This window comes from Phyllobates terribilis, unplaced genomic scaffold (genome assembly GCF_046119375.1).
Source record: "Phyllobates terribilis strain yellow unplaced genomic scaffold, ASM4611937v1 Scaffold_9__5_contigs__length_417890890, whole genome shotgun sequence".
Lineage (NCBI taxonomy): Eukaryota > Metazoa > Chordata > Amphibia > Anura > Dendrobatidae > Phyllobates > Phyllobates terribilis.
The window spans coordinates 299,246,768-299,264,126 of record NW_027362769.1 but is presented as its reverse complement, the minus strand read 5'-3'; the positions used below and the strand labels follow the sequence as shown (position 1 = coordinate 299,264,126).

Genomic DNA, 17,359 nt, shown 5'->3' with positions numbered 1-17,359 from the left:
ACTATCAGTATTTGGTCAGTATTCGGTCAGTATTTTTTCTCAGGAGTGGGAGATAAATGCAGAATTGGTGACTTAGTCCTATTATACCTTTTCTCTGATTGTTCCTCACCTGGTTTTGGCTCCCACTCCTGAGAAAAAAAACTGACCGAATACTGACCAAATACTGATAATGGGGCTGTGGCCTTATACCCAACTTTCCAAAGCTCCTGAATGGCAAGCTGCCTAATTACCACTACAAAAGTAGGTAGAATTGCCTTTCAGTAGCTTTGGAAACGTGAGGAGCTTTCCATGTACAGCTGTAAGGGTATGTTCACACTGCATTTTTATCTACAATTTTTGAGCATGTCCACTGAAAAAGAAAATGTCAGCAAAAGTGCTACCAAAACGATCAAAAGAAAGCGAGGTCTAGATGGTTGCAGTCACCTCTATGTATATTACTACAGGATGATAAATACACTCCTGGTTTTGACTTACAAATACTGATGAAAAACACTACCATGTGAATGAGGCCTTACACAAATGTGGAGACTACAGCAGGGGGCCACTTTCACAGTAGTATTTTGCATCCATATTTGGGTCTGAAGACAGAGGAGGGTCATCTCTTTACGCTTTTCTCTGTGTAGGTTCCACTCCTGGTTTTGGCTTACAAATACTGACCAGAACACACCCGCGTGAAAGTTTTGTTACCAGAAGCATCTTCCACACAGCAGCGGAGCTCGGGCTTAGACTCTAGATGGAAATATCCGTGGTGTCCACCTGGTGGCAGTGTGCACACACCGGCTGTTGGGACAGGGGCGGAGAGATGTAACATTCTAGGTGGATATAGAGGCAGGGATACATGCTGCACCTCTCCCAATACTGGCCTCTCTCCCAGGCAGCAGGATAGTAGCAGAGTTAGAGGAAGTCTGGCTTCTCCCATTCATTCACACGCTCCCTGGGCAGAGGAGCTGCGGGATAGTAGTGCCTCTTAGCTCCCAGCCTTTCGGGATTGGCTGGATCCAGTTTCTACTTTATTCTTGTGGATTAAAGTCGCAGGGAATCGGCGTGATTGGTTAGACTAGAAGACGCGGACACATCATTATAAAGGTATCACACATGATGAATGGACGCTGGCTTTCTAGTGTTGATGACTTGTGTAACTTTCTATGGCTGGGCTTTGCATACAGCTGTCTGACACTATTGTACAGTCCACGTGCCGCTAGGCTGGATTGGGCATTTAAACCATCTGCCGGGCATGGACTGAACAATAGAAGTCCCAGAGCTGCTGTATGCCGGACATTAACCCTCTGTGTCCCAGGACAGTCACTTTTTATTGTACGTAATAAGTAAGCCGTGTTCTCAGTCCTGTAATATCCTGAGCCTTTGTTTCCAGTGCAGACTTGAATCCATCCTGGGATGGAGCGTGAGATCCAGAACAAATGACCGACACCCCCATCACCGCCCTGTTCACTTTAGTAATAATTTTATTTATATAGCGCCAACATATTCCGCAGCACTTTACAATTTGGATGACTCCACGTAGATGCTCCAGTACTAAACATTGGGGTGACACATTCCACCTATTTTAAGCTTCGTTTCCCTGAGTAATATCCAAATGATCTGACATTCCCAATCGCCCTTCTTTTTTCGTCGGTCTTCTGACAGCCGTCACGTTGAGTGATCTAGGACCTCGTCTGAGCGTCGCAGACGCCCTTTCTGTCAGAAATGAATACAATGGCTTGTGTACAAATGTATGACTTGTGGAAAGTGTTTGCACACAACGGTATGAACCCCGGCCAGCTTCTGAGACTTCTAACCAGGAACATTGCAGATTCGGGGAGTGCCATGAGAATTACAATGGCGGAGTGAATGGTTTGCATTAGGGTAATAGTTGATTGGATTGTTACATTTAGAAATATAAGGTTAGGGCAGGAAAGCTGGATGTACATGTGGCCTCATAACTTGTCCTACAGAGAACATGATGGCAGGACCAGTCCTGATTTGGGACACATGGCGTCCTGCCAGAAGACCATGTCTATGGTCACACTGTGAATGATGGATAAATGCCTTGAGCACCATCCAGGAGTATTCCAGAGTTTATAGCAGGGCGGCTGTGGGACACCTTATACCTTCACACCTCCATGGGGCGATTTCCTCTGAGTAGTTTCAGAAACGCCAAGTCTTGAAAAAGATGTTGTGGCCAAAAAAATGTTGGTTTTGTACCCACACTGCCCCATATGGCTAACTGATTCCTTTACAGAAATCTCAATCCTCCATTTCAAGGAATGTCTGGAAAAGCCACGGAGCTAAGCTTAAAATTATAGTCTGTGATCACCAGTCCCTCCAGCGAGAGGAGCTCCGTGTCTTAATTAATATCAGACATGTTCCTAATTAATATCAGACATGTTCCTAATTAGCCCGGCTTCCTTCAAGAGTGGGGGGCACACGTTTCCTTTGGGAAAGATGCGTCTATTGAACGCTTTTTAAAAAAAAAAAAATTTTTTAACCTCTTGTTGCCTAAAGTAATTGCAGCTCTGACAGAAACCGTGTAGACTGCCTCTGATATCCATTTATTAGTGTAGAAACCATGAAAGAATGCTACCCATTATATTCCTTTTACCAAAATACTTCCACATGTACCATTATAGGCTATGTAGAATAATTGGGGAGTTTTTTACCTCCGTATTTGTAAACCAAAATCAAGAGTGGAACAATCAGAGGAGAAACCTAATGGAAACAAGTCACCACTTCTGTATTTCTCACCCATTCCTGGTTTTGGCTACAAATACTGAGGTAAAAAACTCCCCAAATACTCATTGTGTGCACATGGCCTTAAGGGCTTCTTTCCAGATAGTGTGCTCAATTTTTTTTTCTAGACTGAGTTATCGTTATAGCAAACAATGGGGAGCTATATAAAAATGTCACTTCAAAAAATGTTTTTTTTTTTCTTTTTTAGTACAAGGAACACTTAAAAACTCTCTACATATAGTGTCATTTTAAAGGGTACTAACAATACCGCTTATCTATCTTGCATTCCCACCTGAGGGAATGAGGGGCAGGTATCGGCCCCCAGTTGTGTAGTCTGGATGCTTTTGTGTATTGTCACGTAACAGGACATTTGTATGTCTGATACAAGCGCAGATTATGTGGTTGTGACTAAACCAAGCAGAATGCGACTTTCATTTTCCAGAGCCTTGTACAGTTGGTTGAGGGGAGGACACTGCCAGAAGGGCTCGGCCTTCATTGTGCCAGTTACCTCAGGCAGAGGACCGGCCACTCGGCAGACAGTTTGCTGGAGGGGAATGTTTTTGGAAACCTCTACCATTGCTCTTTACCCACCCCCTTTTCACCTCACACACGTGGTTACAAAAGCTAGCTAGTTGTAAAGATGTCTAGCTTCATGGTTCCTACAGATGTTCTTTTATGAGAACGTTGCATTTCCATAGGTTTGGAACATCCCTAGCACTCTGATAGGACATAGACACGGGTTGTCCTGGTGAACCAGATGTGTAAATGTGGTGACTTTTTGCACTGGTTTTGGCACTATTCTTAAAATGTGGAACGTGGTAGCAAAAGGGAACGGGTCAACTACCACACAAACCATTTTCTGGCACATGAACAGCTCAAAGTTGTACCAAAGTTATTAAGAGCTATGCAACTCTTAGGAAATTTGAAGACTGGCATATGCTCACGCTGTTTGATACATTTGTTGTATCTTTACATTGTCTAGTCTTGGCTTAAACCAACTATGAATTGGGTTTCTTTCAGAAATGTACTAATTTTGGATAATTATTCTGGAACTTTATTCCGCCCGGCAGCATTCGGCGTTCAGGGGTGGCGATGGCGTGGTTTCAGTCACCGCTCTATGTATATAAAGCGGTGCCTGAAATCGCACCCCCCAACACTGACTGACAGCAGCTCAGCATTAGGGCCGGCTGTCAGTCAGATCCAGGGGTGCAGTTACAGCCGACACTTTCTAAACACATAGCTGTGACTGAAACCGTTTCGGCGCCACCCCTGTGACTGAACGCCAAATGCTGCCTGTCTCTTGTACAGCCTGCTTTTCCTCATAAGCCTCTGGTTCTTCAGAGAAAAGGGTAAAGTGCTCTTCGGATTCTGTGCCACTTCTAAGGGCACAAAGTGATAATATGCACACTAGTGATCTATGTCCTTTAGTAATAAAACTTGCTCCAACTAGCACTGTAGACTCTTCTCTGTATCTGTGATAGACCAGACAGCAAGACATCAGAAGGAGATTCTCTTGATTGTCTCCTGCTTGTGATAGATTTCTCATTGTCAGTTCTAACAATCAGTGCGGTATGAAACTGCATCTGCTACAAGTGCAAGGGAAATCTTTTATAACTGCAGTGAATAATCTGCTATATCACTGCTCTGTAATATAAAGTAGACCTTGTATCTTCAGCTGCATTGGGCTCATGCAGAGAAACAAGGAAAGTGGAGCTTGGTGGGGAATGAAGATTTGAGAGAGTTGCTGCCAGGGAAGATGTGATTGGAAGTCAGAGACAGTCATCTTGCCTAGGACATGTACTGGACTGAGCATCAGAATGGAGAAATCTGTGACCCAACTGTCTATAAACCTACAACAAAGTGAGGAAATGTAATTCTGAAATTGAGCTGGGATTACACAAATTATGCTGCTGAGTTAGCATTTTATGGGAACATTTTACAGGAGCGCTACTTTAACTTGTTAAAGGGGTTGTCCGGTCTAATAGAAGCCTGCAGTCACTCTGTGACGGCAGACTTATGAATCCTCACCACAGCGCACACACTGTGAGATGTAAGGATTCTCCGCTGCAGAGCCGGGAATGGCGGTCGCATGACTTCAAGTATGCAATGTGCATACTCCTGTCCTGAATCCAAATTGTTTCTGGTGCGCTCAATGCAAGTGTATGTTTCCAGCCTGGCGGAAATCTATTTGGATTCTGGACAGGAGTATGCACATCGCACGTGACATTCATGATGCTGACACAGGAGAATCCTCACAGCATGCGCTGTGAGGATTCACAAGTCCGAGGTCACATAGAATGAGACCTGAGTTGTCGTTTTAGAGCGGACAACCCCTTTAAAGGGAATCTGTCATCCCCTCCCATGGGAGATATCAGACCTCTACTAGGGCAACACGGTGGCTCAGTGATTTCCTCCCACATTCCAAAGACATACTGATAGGGAATTTAGATTGTGAGCCCCAATGGGGACAGTGCCCACAGTGTCTGTAAAGTGCTGTGGAATTAATGGCGATTTATAAGTGAGTAAAATAAATAAATACTATGGGCATACAGGTTATAGAAAAGTAAATCTATACATGCCTGTATGGCCCATAGTAGAGGTTTGATTGCAGAGAAATGTGTTTTTTATCAACTCTGTTTTTGCACATGCTTGGCGTCCCCTGGGCGGCAAGAAATCCCCGCCTATCTTCTTAGTAATCCCAGTGACTTCCCTGTGCCTGCGCAATAGAACCCTGCGGCCCAGGGCACAGACAAAGGTGGCCGGGAGGGAACAAAGCGCTCTCTATGTGAGCGGTGCTTTGCGCATGCACGAGAACTGAGGGAGAACAGTGTACATCACAGGACCCTATGACGTGCAGGGGATCAGGAGCAATATGCTAACTAAACACCTAGGCAGGGATTACTAAGAAGATAGGCGGGGATTTCTTGGCGTCCGGGGAACTCGAAGCAGGTGCAAAACTGAGTTGACTAACAGAGTTCTCTGCAATGAAACCTCTACTATGGGCCATATAGGTATGTATAGATTTACTTTTCTATAACCTGTACGCCCATAGTAGAGGTCTGATATTTCCCAGGGGGTGACAGATTCCCTTTAAGGACTATAACTTTCTTTGCCAGGGAATATTAATAGTCTAATATAACATGAATATTCTCTGCTCAAGAAAGCCATAGAATTTTGAAACTCATTACTACTCTGCAAAATAAATGTATTTTTTTTTTTGGCCACTAAAGCCTTTGTCTCACACCCCGGAGCTAGTTGTGATATAGTAATCTCAGAATTTATGGAAGAACGCATGCTGCATGAGGAACGCACTACTGGTCAGAGTGTAGTTCTTGCAAATGGGACAATCATGTCAAACCAGCAAGCGCTGCTGGTGAAGACAAACAAGGAATTCACTACCCCCTTGGAGTAATCCTTTTGGACTCCTACTGTTTTATTACATGAAAACAAGTGTTCAACATCCGATTTAGAAGCAAATCATCGAAGCAAGTGAGACTATAATTTATCAAATCCAGCAGTTTGAGCTATAGGTTACCCTTATTGCGTTTGTCTTTTCATTAGCATGTTTCATTCCAAGGAGTTGTTGCAGAATCTTAGCGGTATATGGTACAGTACAGTAGGCTCCTAAGGAGGAAGTTGTGTGTGTGTGTGTGTGTGTGTGTGTGTATATATACACTCCTCAATAATGAAATTGCAACACCAAGAAGGAAAACTTGTGGAAATCACAGGATCAACAAATATGTAAATGGTGAAAAAAATAACATTTTCAAAACGTCTCAATTTATTCAATATTGAGTATGCGCTCTATGTGCAGAAATACCCACACGTATACGCCTTGTCTGCTATCAAAGAGGTTATTAATGGTTGTGTAAGGAATGTTCTGAAACACTGAGTGCACTTCGGCAAACCATCAAGATCTGCTGCTGGCAGCTCCCTATTCAATTGCTGACCAATGACATCCCAGAAGTGCCTAAATACAGACAACTCCAGAGATGACGCAGGCCACGGTAGCACATTTTAGCTCTTGGTGTTACACGCACGCCGCTAGGTTCAGATAGGGGCAAGACAGGTTACATGAATCCTTTGGAATCCTGGGGGAACCGTTACTCAGGGCAACAATAGACCATGTGCTGCAGCTTCTCTCAGGCACAAAGGGGTATTGACCCTCAGGCACAGACACATAGGTTGTTTCACTTGCTGACCAGACACACTTGACGAGTCCTCATAAATGGTAGAACAGTAGCATTTAATAAGAAGCCTCACAGCCAGTACAAGTTAAGTCTTATGAGCAACAGGCTCCAGTGACAAACAGTACAGTTTCCTTAGCAGCACATCAGTTCACAGTCTTCCCAGTAGTACAGGACAGCACAGTTCTAATGCAAAGGCACATTAATGAACACAGCATTCTTTACAGCACAGTGAGATGGAGGAGGGGGGAGGGTTTGCTGAGGGAGATAATCCCTGTGACACAATTTCTTCCAGTCCTTGTCTTACTGCCTGACAATACTCTGCACTGCTAGTTCAGGAACTCTACCTGACCTGTGCTTAGCGCTTCACTCCTGACTTGAATCCTTTTCAAATGCAGGAGCACTTCTGTGAGATACAGAACACACACCACCTTTCTCTTCGGCTCTAGCCAGACGTTGAACAACTTCCCCACAATCCCCCTGTGGCTCTGCTAAAACACTCCCCTTCTCCTGTGACTGTGTTAACCCCCCTAGTTGCTGGATGCTTCTGGAGCACAACACTTCCTGTCTCCTGTGCTTGTGTTACTTCTAATAGTTGCTGAATGCTTTTAAAGCAACAGCACTTTCGAGAAAAGGCCGCATCACTGGTTCCACGACCAAATCGTTATACTGCTGAGCCTTTAGTGTACCTGGAATGAAGAGAACAGGGGTCCGGCTACCATACATTGTCACCCCACACCATAATCCTGGGAGAAGGACTAGTGTGATGTTTTCTTGTTGAAGGCCTCTTCATAGATTTGTTCACGTGGTCTTGTCAGATTGGAAGAATGGTGCCTAGTGATCCATTCTGTACTGCAAGTGAAGCTAGACTTCACATACCAAGCAGCTGCAGGGGGGCAAAGTGTCTGCACAAACCATCAGAAGGTGTTTGCAAGACATTGGGCTATGAGCCTGATGTGCATCCTCTGGTTTTCCTGTAACCTCATGACACGGTTAGCATAGTACATGGCAAGATGGCAATGCAGGATGGAATGGAGGTCTGTAATCTTCAGCAATGATTCCTGCTTTTCATTTGGATGCAATTCTATCCATAGATTGTTCTGGAGACCATTTGGGCAACTCCATGAAGAGGTCATCATGAAGGAACATCAAAGTGTGAGCCATTTTTCAACACTACAACGCCAGGCCGAATGTTGTTCATGCTACTGTGAGCAGCCTCATTGTCTAAATATACTACCATGGCAAGCAGTGTCTCAGGACTTGTCACCCATCAAGCTCATCTGCAACGCTATTGGTCAGAAATGACAATTGAGCAGCAGACAGTAGTTCTTCAGTTCTCAAAGTGCATTCAGCGCAGCAGATCATTCCTCAGACAACCATTGATAACCTCACTGATTGCAGGCAAGGCATGAAAGTGCGGGGATTTCTGCATATGTCATTCTAATTCAACACTGAATAAATTTAGATGTTTTTTGAAAATTTTGCTTGCATATTACTAACATGTGAAATTATCCCTGGATGGATAGACAACTTTTCCTCTGGGTGTTACAATTTCAATGTTGAGCGTAAATATTTAAATCCATATATAGGAAGGAGTTAAACTTCAATACACTCCCATTTTTTCGTTACACTTTTTTTTTCTAGTACCAGGACCAGCAAAAGACATGCTGAAAAATGTGCTCCCACTCTTGGCAATGGTGTGACCTCAGCCTTACACTGAAACTATCAGTATTTGTAAGCCAAAACCAGAAGTGGGTCAAAAAAATGCAAAATTAGTGCACATGTTTGTTATACTTTTTCTCTGATCGTTTCTCACCTGGTTTTGGCGTACAAACACTGACCAAATACTGATAGTACGGCCATGGCCTTAGGCTACAGTCACACTATCAGTATCTGGTGCCAAAACCAGGAGTGGGTGATAAATGCAGAATTGGTGACTTGTTTCTATTATACCTTTTCTCTGATTGTTCCTCACCTGGTTTTGGCTCCCACTCCTGAGAAAAAATACAGACAGACTACTGATAGTGGGGCCGTGGCCTAAGGCCTCATTCACCATATGATAAATTGACCGAGTTTAGTACTTTGTGTGTGTGTGTGTTGTGTTTTTTTTTTTTTTGCATGTGAAAGGGGGGAATTGGATGTTTTACTCCTGCACATATCGCCCCCAGTTCGAAACGTGTGGGGGCGAAATGTACGGGGACGAATCTTCCTGGGGGCGAAACTTCCTATAACCGTGAAAGGGGGGGAGGGGCAGTCCGTAAAAATCCAATTTCTGTTTTTTTTTGTTTTGTTTTCTTTCCATGCTTTTGCACGGACCACATGTCTATGACTTTCTGCAGACAGAGAAGTACCTACAATAGAGAATGGGGTCAAAGTGCTATCCCTGCTTTTCCGTACGCAGAAAAACTACATCTGCATGAGGCTTGAAGACCCGTAACTGCCCATAACAAGCACTGATCAATGATATACTTGGGCAGTAGACGTTAGTTTCTAAACAACTTACATTCTACAATTATTGAGAGGGCAATTGTTCATCTGATACAGTGTCCATGAATATGGAATATCGGCAGCACATTCCCCAGTTCGAACGGGGCGCATATAAAATGGGATCAGGGACAAGCAAGCATTTTCTCCTTTGACTGCTGGATCTGTTTACACTTGGATTAAGATAGGCAGAACGAATGTTTGTTACCCCATCATCGCCCTGTGACATTTGTATTCAGTGCAGTCAGTGTGACTATTTAGTTTTTACTTTATAAATGTACATGTTGTACAAATGTATACATATATTAAACGGGGTGACTATTCTAAACAGGAAACCATAAAGTATTAATTCATCATATAAACTGACTGATTTCACAGCCATGGCCAAGTGTGATACAGGCTGTGATCACCTGATGTCGCAAATCACTTTCATCACTGTAAAGTAGTAATGGGCTTTGTCAGTATTCACAGATATGACTGTATGCTCCATTATAGCTCTTTACTTTTTGATCTTTGGCGTTCGCTGTATAGTCAAACCTGTTCCTTGTGGAGTGCAGACCGATCACTGACCGTACGCATGATAGTGGAGATTCAACATCTCTGGCCCTGATCACCAGCCATTCCTCATTACAGCATCTGTCCGCTCGCTGCTGGCTGAAGACGCAATGTCACATCATCATGAAAAGCATTTTAACGTTTTGTAAATGTAAAACTCAGTATTTGCAGCAATTTTTTGCACCTCTTTATAGGAAACCTGAGGAGGGGACCTTTTATTGATAATGTCCTCATGCTCTAGTAAGCCATATGGAGGAGCAGTTACATAAAAGTTCATTTCTCAACAAGAAGGCATCTGATATGAGGAATACAGGTAGGACTTTTCTCAGCAGTCTATAACCTGTATGCCGATATTAAGTTAGGTCAAAAGTGGTGACAGATTCCCTTTAAATTTGGCACATTCTTCATATAGTAAAGCTGTACTGAAAGATTATCATGAACAAGAGCCCTTAAGGATGCTCATATCACAATAATCTTGCAGTGTAAACAGGCTGCTGATCTCCTGGTGAATGAGCAAAACGCTTGTTCCTCAAGTAAATTGATCTTCTTTTGGGCTGCACAAATCTGCAGCACATCAGCCTGTGTAAATAGGACCTGTGCTGCCGAGAACAGTGGGCACCTATACGGACTGAATGATCAATTTCTGATCATTCAGTGCACACCAAGAGTGCGGTCTACCTGTGTTAACAATGAAATGACTGCTCGCAGCAAACAAGTCGTTGATACATTTAGAGCTGCTAGTTGTAAAGCCCCCGTCACACTAAGCGAGATCGCTAGTGAGATCGCTGCTGAGTCACAAGTTTTGTGACGCAACAGCGACCTCACCAGCGATCTCGCTACGTTTGACACTTAGCAGCGACCAGGCCCCTGCTGTGAGATCGCTGGTCGTGTCGGAATGGTCTGGACATTTCTTTGATCGTTGAGGCCCCGCTGGGTAGCATGTATCGGTGTGTTTGACACCTTACCAACGACCTTGTTGACGACTCAGACACAGAAACACATAGGCGTGCATCGTTATACAGATCGTTACAGGTCGCTGCATCGTTGCTGTGTCGTTGGGAAGATCTGACTGTTTGACATCTCACCAGCGACCACATAGCGACGCAGCAACAATCCCTGACAGGTCGTATCGTTGTCGGGATCGCTGTAGCGTTGCTTAGTGTGAGGGGGCCTTAAGGTGTAAAATGCACATTTATGGAAGAAGGAATAAAAAGGATCATTGTGGCATTTGTGGCACCCCTGAGGGTTCAGTCGCCACAGGGGTACTGCACCTCAGAACGAGGTGTGGTATCGCCTCTCCAAGGTAAGGATGGAGCACCACACAGGACCCCAACCACACACTTAACACTACACCACTCCAGTTCTGTAGGGGGCCTAAAGCACCACAGTGCTGCCCCGGTCCGGAATGGAGGAGTTGGGGGGGGACCAAAGTTAGGGGGAACCAAGTAGTGAGTGAGGGTGGAGGAGGCACTTTACTCTAGCACTTAATAGAATCATATATAACTGGAGGCCATTTTAATAACCGAGTCTTAAGTCGTGGGTCTTTGGGACGGCAAGTCAGCACAAAGCTGCTGCCGGCTGGAGGGTCCACGGTTCCCGGTCTCAGGCCTAGAGACGGGGGGACTGGGGCAGAGTTAAACCCGGCTCTGTCCCCGGTCAGAGTCCAAGCAAGAAGGCCCAGGAGTGGAGCAGTGGAGTTAGGCTCCACAGGCGAAAGGATCTCAGGGGGTGCGGACGGAGCGGAGTCGCTACCTGCATACCTTATTCTGGCCCTGCCAGAGAGACCCTGCCGCAAGGGGGTACCGGTCCCCCATTATCTGACTTTGCACTTAATGTCTGTCGGAAAAGTCCGGAGGCTTATGTGGATCCCAGGGGGATACGGACGGAGCGGAGTCGCCACCTGTTTTCCTTTAATATGAGTTCATCCAGAGGGACCCTGCCTTACGCCACGTTCTCACCACTTTTGTAACCAAGAAGGGCTCCCAGTCGGTCCAGGAGCTACAAGCTACCCATCAAGGACATCGCAGTACCCGTAAGGGACGCATTGGGGGACACAAGGCGGGAAAAGCTACAACAGGAGAGGAACACTTTAGAGCGGGGGTCCTGTCAAGCACTCTTGAGCTACCTGGAGTGTGTTGAACCCCACCCTGGCGGCCGCAGCTCGCCGTGTGACAGCAGAGAGAAGCTTTGAGCTGAGAAAGCACCACCGTGAGTAAAGACTTGGATGACTTCAAATACTGACTCTGCCTGTTCTTTCCTCCGCGGCACTGCACCCACCACGCTCTATCCTGCATCCCTGCTCCTACGCTGCCCTGAGGCCCCGCTCCACCTGTGGGGAGCCGCACCAACTAAGCTGCCTGACCACCGGCCTCAGAGGACTGTAGCAGCGCTGGTGAGTCTCACCAGACACCACGGGTGGCGTCACAACTTTCCCCTTTCCCATACACCTTTCCCCCACCATTCCTTGCTTTTAAGAGTGACCCCAGGGTACGGCCCAAGGAGCTGGCCACCGCGACATCCGCAAGGCCCGGGCGCCGAGTCCCCATCCCTTGGGCACGTCACATTGTTTAATTAAAAAATCTTGTCTTTTTTTCCATGTATTTTTTAAAAAATAGGAATATACAAACAGTAAAAAAAGTGCCCATTCTGACGCGTTTCTGGCCCCATCCTATGACTTAGGGCTTTGGCCAGAAACGCGTCAGAATGGGCACTTTTTTTTACTGTTTGGATATCCCTATTTTTTAAATTGAAATAAAGTCAAGATCTTTAAATTAAACAAAGCCACAAAGATCCTCTATCTTCTGCCATGAACCTCTGGTGGTCAACGGATTTGGATTCAGGATAAACTAATAAGTTGTAACCGGACTACTTGTCACATGATGAGGCGTTTCCCTTCTGTGTTTCCTTTTAATGCACATTTAATTTGCTCTACATGTTTGTTTCCTTGCTGTGGTTACTACTAAGAAATTCCTTGTGACTTCCAGTACTTTGCAATCTTAAGGAAATATGGGCATGATCCTACTTGTATGGTGTAGACTATATCGACTAAGGCTATGTGCCCACGTTGCGGAAATGAAGCATATTTTTTACGCTTCTCCCTGGCAGGAAAAACGCATGGGGATTTTACATGCGTTTTTCCCACCAGGTAGAAGCGTTTGTGAAGCGTCTTTGCATGCATTTCCGCATGCGGGTTGACAAGCGCTTTCCAGGCGATTTTAGCATCACTTGGAAAGTGCTTGTCAACTAGGTCACACTATATAAATCCATGCAAAAAAAGATTGTTTAAAAATAAAAAAATAAACCTATACTTACCCTCCGATGGCCCGGCGTGTGTTGCTGCTCTCGTTCCGAACTGGGTACCATCCGCACATTGAAACGCATATAATCCGTGAGTACAAATGTACTGACACGGATTATATGCGTCTCAATGCAAGTCAATGGCGGCGATTACGCCGCGCTTCCGCAAAATTAATGGACATGCTGCGGATTTTTGAGCGCAGCATGGGCATAGAACTTGCGGAATCTCCTTGGGGACCATGGGGGGCGGATTACCTAGCGTTTCACAAGCGTTTACGCTGCAGAAATTCCGCAACATATACGCTTGAAAAACGCTACGTGGGCACATAGCCTTAAAATGTCAGTGGACCATAATCGTTACATTACTATACATATGCAGGATTAAAGGCCTACTTTCCTGTGTATCTGTGGAAGCCCAAAGGCCTCAATCACATTTACAAACATCCATATTTTTTTATGTACGTGATCTATTTGTGATTTTCACAGATGGTCTATAATGGGTACGAGTGCTATGGGCCTGGTCAGGTCAGTTTTTTTTTTTTTTTTTTTTTTTGGGATCATGAGTCCCCAAAAGAGAAAATCAGACCCACCACTGTTTTTTATTGACGTCATGAATGAAAATCACCCATGAAAGTCTATGGGTCTGTAAAAATCAGACAGCACACAAATGGCATATGTGGACAGTCTGTGTGCTATCCGTGATTAACAATGTAGTAAGTACAAGAAGTTTAGAAAAAAAAATAAAAATTCCATTCTTTTTATACGTGAAAAACGCTGATGGCAAAAAATAGCCTTAGGCTACATTCAGACACTATGTGCCCACGATGCAGAAATGAAGCAGAAAATTTCTGCATCTCCCTGGCAGAAAAAAACGCATGCGGAGTGTACATTTGTTTTTCCTGCGGAATACATGCGGATTGACAAGCGCTTTCAAAGCGATTTTTAGCATCACTTGGAAAGTGCTTGTCAACTAGGTCACACTATATAAATCCATGCAACTAGCATGGATTTATTTTGTGTGACCCGAGAGAATGTCAAAAAATAAAAAAATAAATATATACTTACCCTCTGATGGCCCCCACAGTGTTAATTTCCTCCATCCCGGCTGCCGGCAGCGGTAGAGTGAAGGACCTGCAGACGTCAGCGTCGCGTGACCCGTCACATGACTCTGACAGCGCAGGTCCTTCATTCCATCGCGAAGTGTCGGGAAGCAAGGAGGAGCGGGCCGCCAGAAGGTAAGTATATATTTCTTTTTTTTTTTCTTCTTTTTTTACAGCTTTTTTTTAATGGTACCTGGGTGTGGATGAGACTCTCCTCTCCTCTACACCCGGGTACCATCCGCACATTAGAACGCGCCAATTACGCAAGTACAGATGCAAGTCAATGGCGGTGAAAACGCAGCGCTTCCGCAAAATAATTGGTAGTGCTGCGTTTTTTTCCACAATGATAATCCGCAGCGGAAATTTCCGCAGCATGTGCACAGCACATGCGGATTATCATTGGGGAACATTGCTGCCCTTCTACCATGCATTTTTAATGCGTTTCCGCAGCGTTTCGCCAGCTGTAAAAACGCTGCGGAAACGCATTAAAAACACATCATGGGCACACAGCCTAAGGCAGTTTTCAGAGTATTTTTAGTGCAGAGTGGAATATTACTCTGCAAGCCATTAACTCATCTGTATTTGAGGCTGCTGGATTTTGCTACAATCCTCTAGCGGTTATACAGAACAGGGTCTTGGTTGGCTGTATGGCTGTAATAATATATTTATTGCACAATTATTGTTAGGGGGGCTCATGTAAAAACATCAAATAGTTGCAGAAGAAACGTTTTCTTCCCACAGTCTGGGAGAGCTCCCTCCAGATATGTCGCTGATGAATGGTGTATTGGCAGTTCTAGTAAAAGGTTTGCATTTTGAGAAAATGGCCCATAATGGAATTCCTCCTGCACTTACAGAGGTGCACAGAGAAGAAAAGTAATGCTGATTGCTAAAATAGCTCTCTTCTCATTGAGCGCCCCTTGTGTTACCATCATTCTCTGTATTCCATGGTGAAGTGTAGATAACAGCTGCTTTACATCAAATTATCCTAAGGGTTGTATGCACACAGCACTCCGACTGCACTAACTCGTACACATCTCCATTCACTAATGTTATAGAAATACAAAAACTCCCCAGAGGGCCACAATATACAGTACAGACCAAAAGTTTGGACACACCTTCTCATTTAAAGATTTTTCTGTATTTTCATGACTTTGAAAATGGTACATTCACACTGAAGGCATCAAAACTATGAATTAACACATGTGGAATTATATACTTAACAAAAAAGTGTGAAACAACTGAAAATATGTCTTATATTCTAGGTTCTTCAAAGTAGCCACCTTTTGCTTTGATGACTGCTTTGCACACTCTTGGCATTCTCTTGATGAGCTTCAAGAGGTAGTCGCCGGCAATGGTCTTCCAACAATCTTGAAGGAGTTCCCAGAGATGCTTATATACATAAAGATCTCGCTCCTTTCACTGAGTGATAAATGATGCCATATATTCACAGCAAAATCTGCATGTTACAGAAAGACATAATATGTTAGATTCATTCAGGAGACTCATGGCCAGTCCGTAAATCAATTTCTGTGCACAGACTGTATTTCGGGTGTGTGAATCCTGCCTTACTCTGAAAGTTATTCACAGCTTTTGGCATAAAATGTCAGTGTGGCGCCCTGCTGCGCATTGGTGCCACAGAACCCAGAAGGGTGCATGGATGGACTTCTCCACAAGAGGCCCTCACACATTCACACACCTCCACCTTACCACCTCAGACCAGCAGAGGGAGCCCGTTAGGGACATATATAGGGAGGGTGGAGCCAGGCAGCTCAGATTAGTGTTCAGAGACAGAGAGGAACACAGCTCAGAGTTGAGCAGAGAGCGTGCTGACGCTCAGAGAGCAGTGAAGAGCAGCAAGCTGGCTGCAGTGCTTAGGCGAGCCAAGGCCTACAGCACGTGTGAAAGCCTAGTGAGGGCCTTGAGTGGGCCGAAGGCGAGAGGAGAAGGAAAAAGTAGCAAGGGGGCAGAGGAGCATACCAGGCTCACCCCGATATATATACCGGACACCGGGTCCGCGCCTACAGGGACTCCTTATACCCAGTAGGAACCACCGGAACCCCTGGAGGACTACAGGTCCCAGGTTCACCAAACGCTGATTATAGTACCAGGGCTAGGAGTCACGGAGGTCCGAGCGTCCAGGGAGAGTGACCTCCAAAGAGAAGGCCCTACCACCAGGTCAGCAGGTGCAAAGAGACAGTAACCAAGCTAGGCCTAGCTCCAGGCAGGTCAGAAGCTTATAGAATATAACAACGGATCAGGAGGCCCTATACCCGCTCACTGGGGAGAGTCCAAAAGTGGGCCCTTCACCTGGAGTACCCTGAACCGTGCCTGCAGCATCACCAGTAAAGGTACTGAAGCTTACCCCCGTGTGAGTGTCCGTCTTTCCTCCGGGACCGTCCTGCCGTCTCTCCCCTGCACCACCATCCATTACACCCCACGCTGCCCTGAGGCCCGCTCCACCTGTGGGGAACCATTCCATCACAAGCTGCCCTACCATCTGCCTCAGAGGACTGCTCCGCAGCGGCGGCTCCCTCTAGCCGCAATCCACAGGTGGTGTCACGAACTTTCCAAATCCCCTATAAATCTCCCCCTTTTTACTGACCGCCCTGGGTCACGGACCGGGCCAGCTACCGTGATATCCCCCAGCGACCAGAGGCCTGGCTGCCGAGTACCTCACGGCCCAGGGGACGCGTCATCAGCGTATTGTGGTACCAGGAGGATGCAGAACTTGCTGTGCCAGTAGTATTTTTCAACTGCTTACTGTACAAATTGCCTCTTCAGAGAAGGAGGGTTTGAACTCTATAACACCACTTGCAGGAATCTTACAAGTCACTATCGACCCTTTAATGAGTATTGGCATGCCAGAGCTGGTATGTCACTCTCCATAAGGAGAAACGTTACCCTTTAGACCTCAGTCCAGAGCCTCTCACCTAACCAAATCAGATCTCATACTTTGCACTGATGAGGGGCAATACCCTGAAACACTGTCTGCAAATTGGGGTTCTGATT

General features: G+C 45.4%; 1 protein-coding gene across 1 annotated transcript in view; it reads left to right on the top strand.

Annotated features, from left to right (window-relative positions):
• The first annotated feature begins 830 nt into the window (after positions 1–830).
• The window catches only part of MYO1B (myosin IB), a 280,385-nt gene continuing 263,856 nt past the window's right edge, over positions 831–17,359 (top strand). The window contains exon 1 of the mRNA XM_073647879.1: positions 831–1,086. The gene's annotated coding sequence lies outside the window, so the exon portion shown is untranslated. The remainder of the gene's footprint in view (positions 1,087–17,359) is intronic.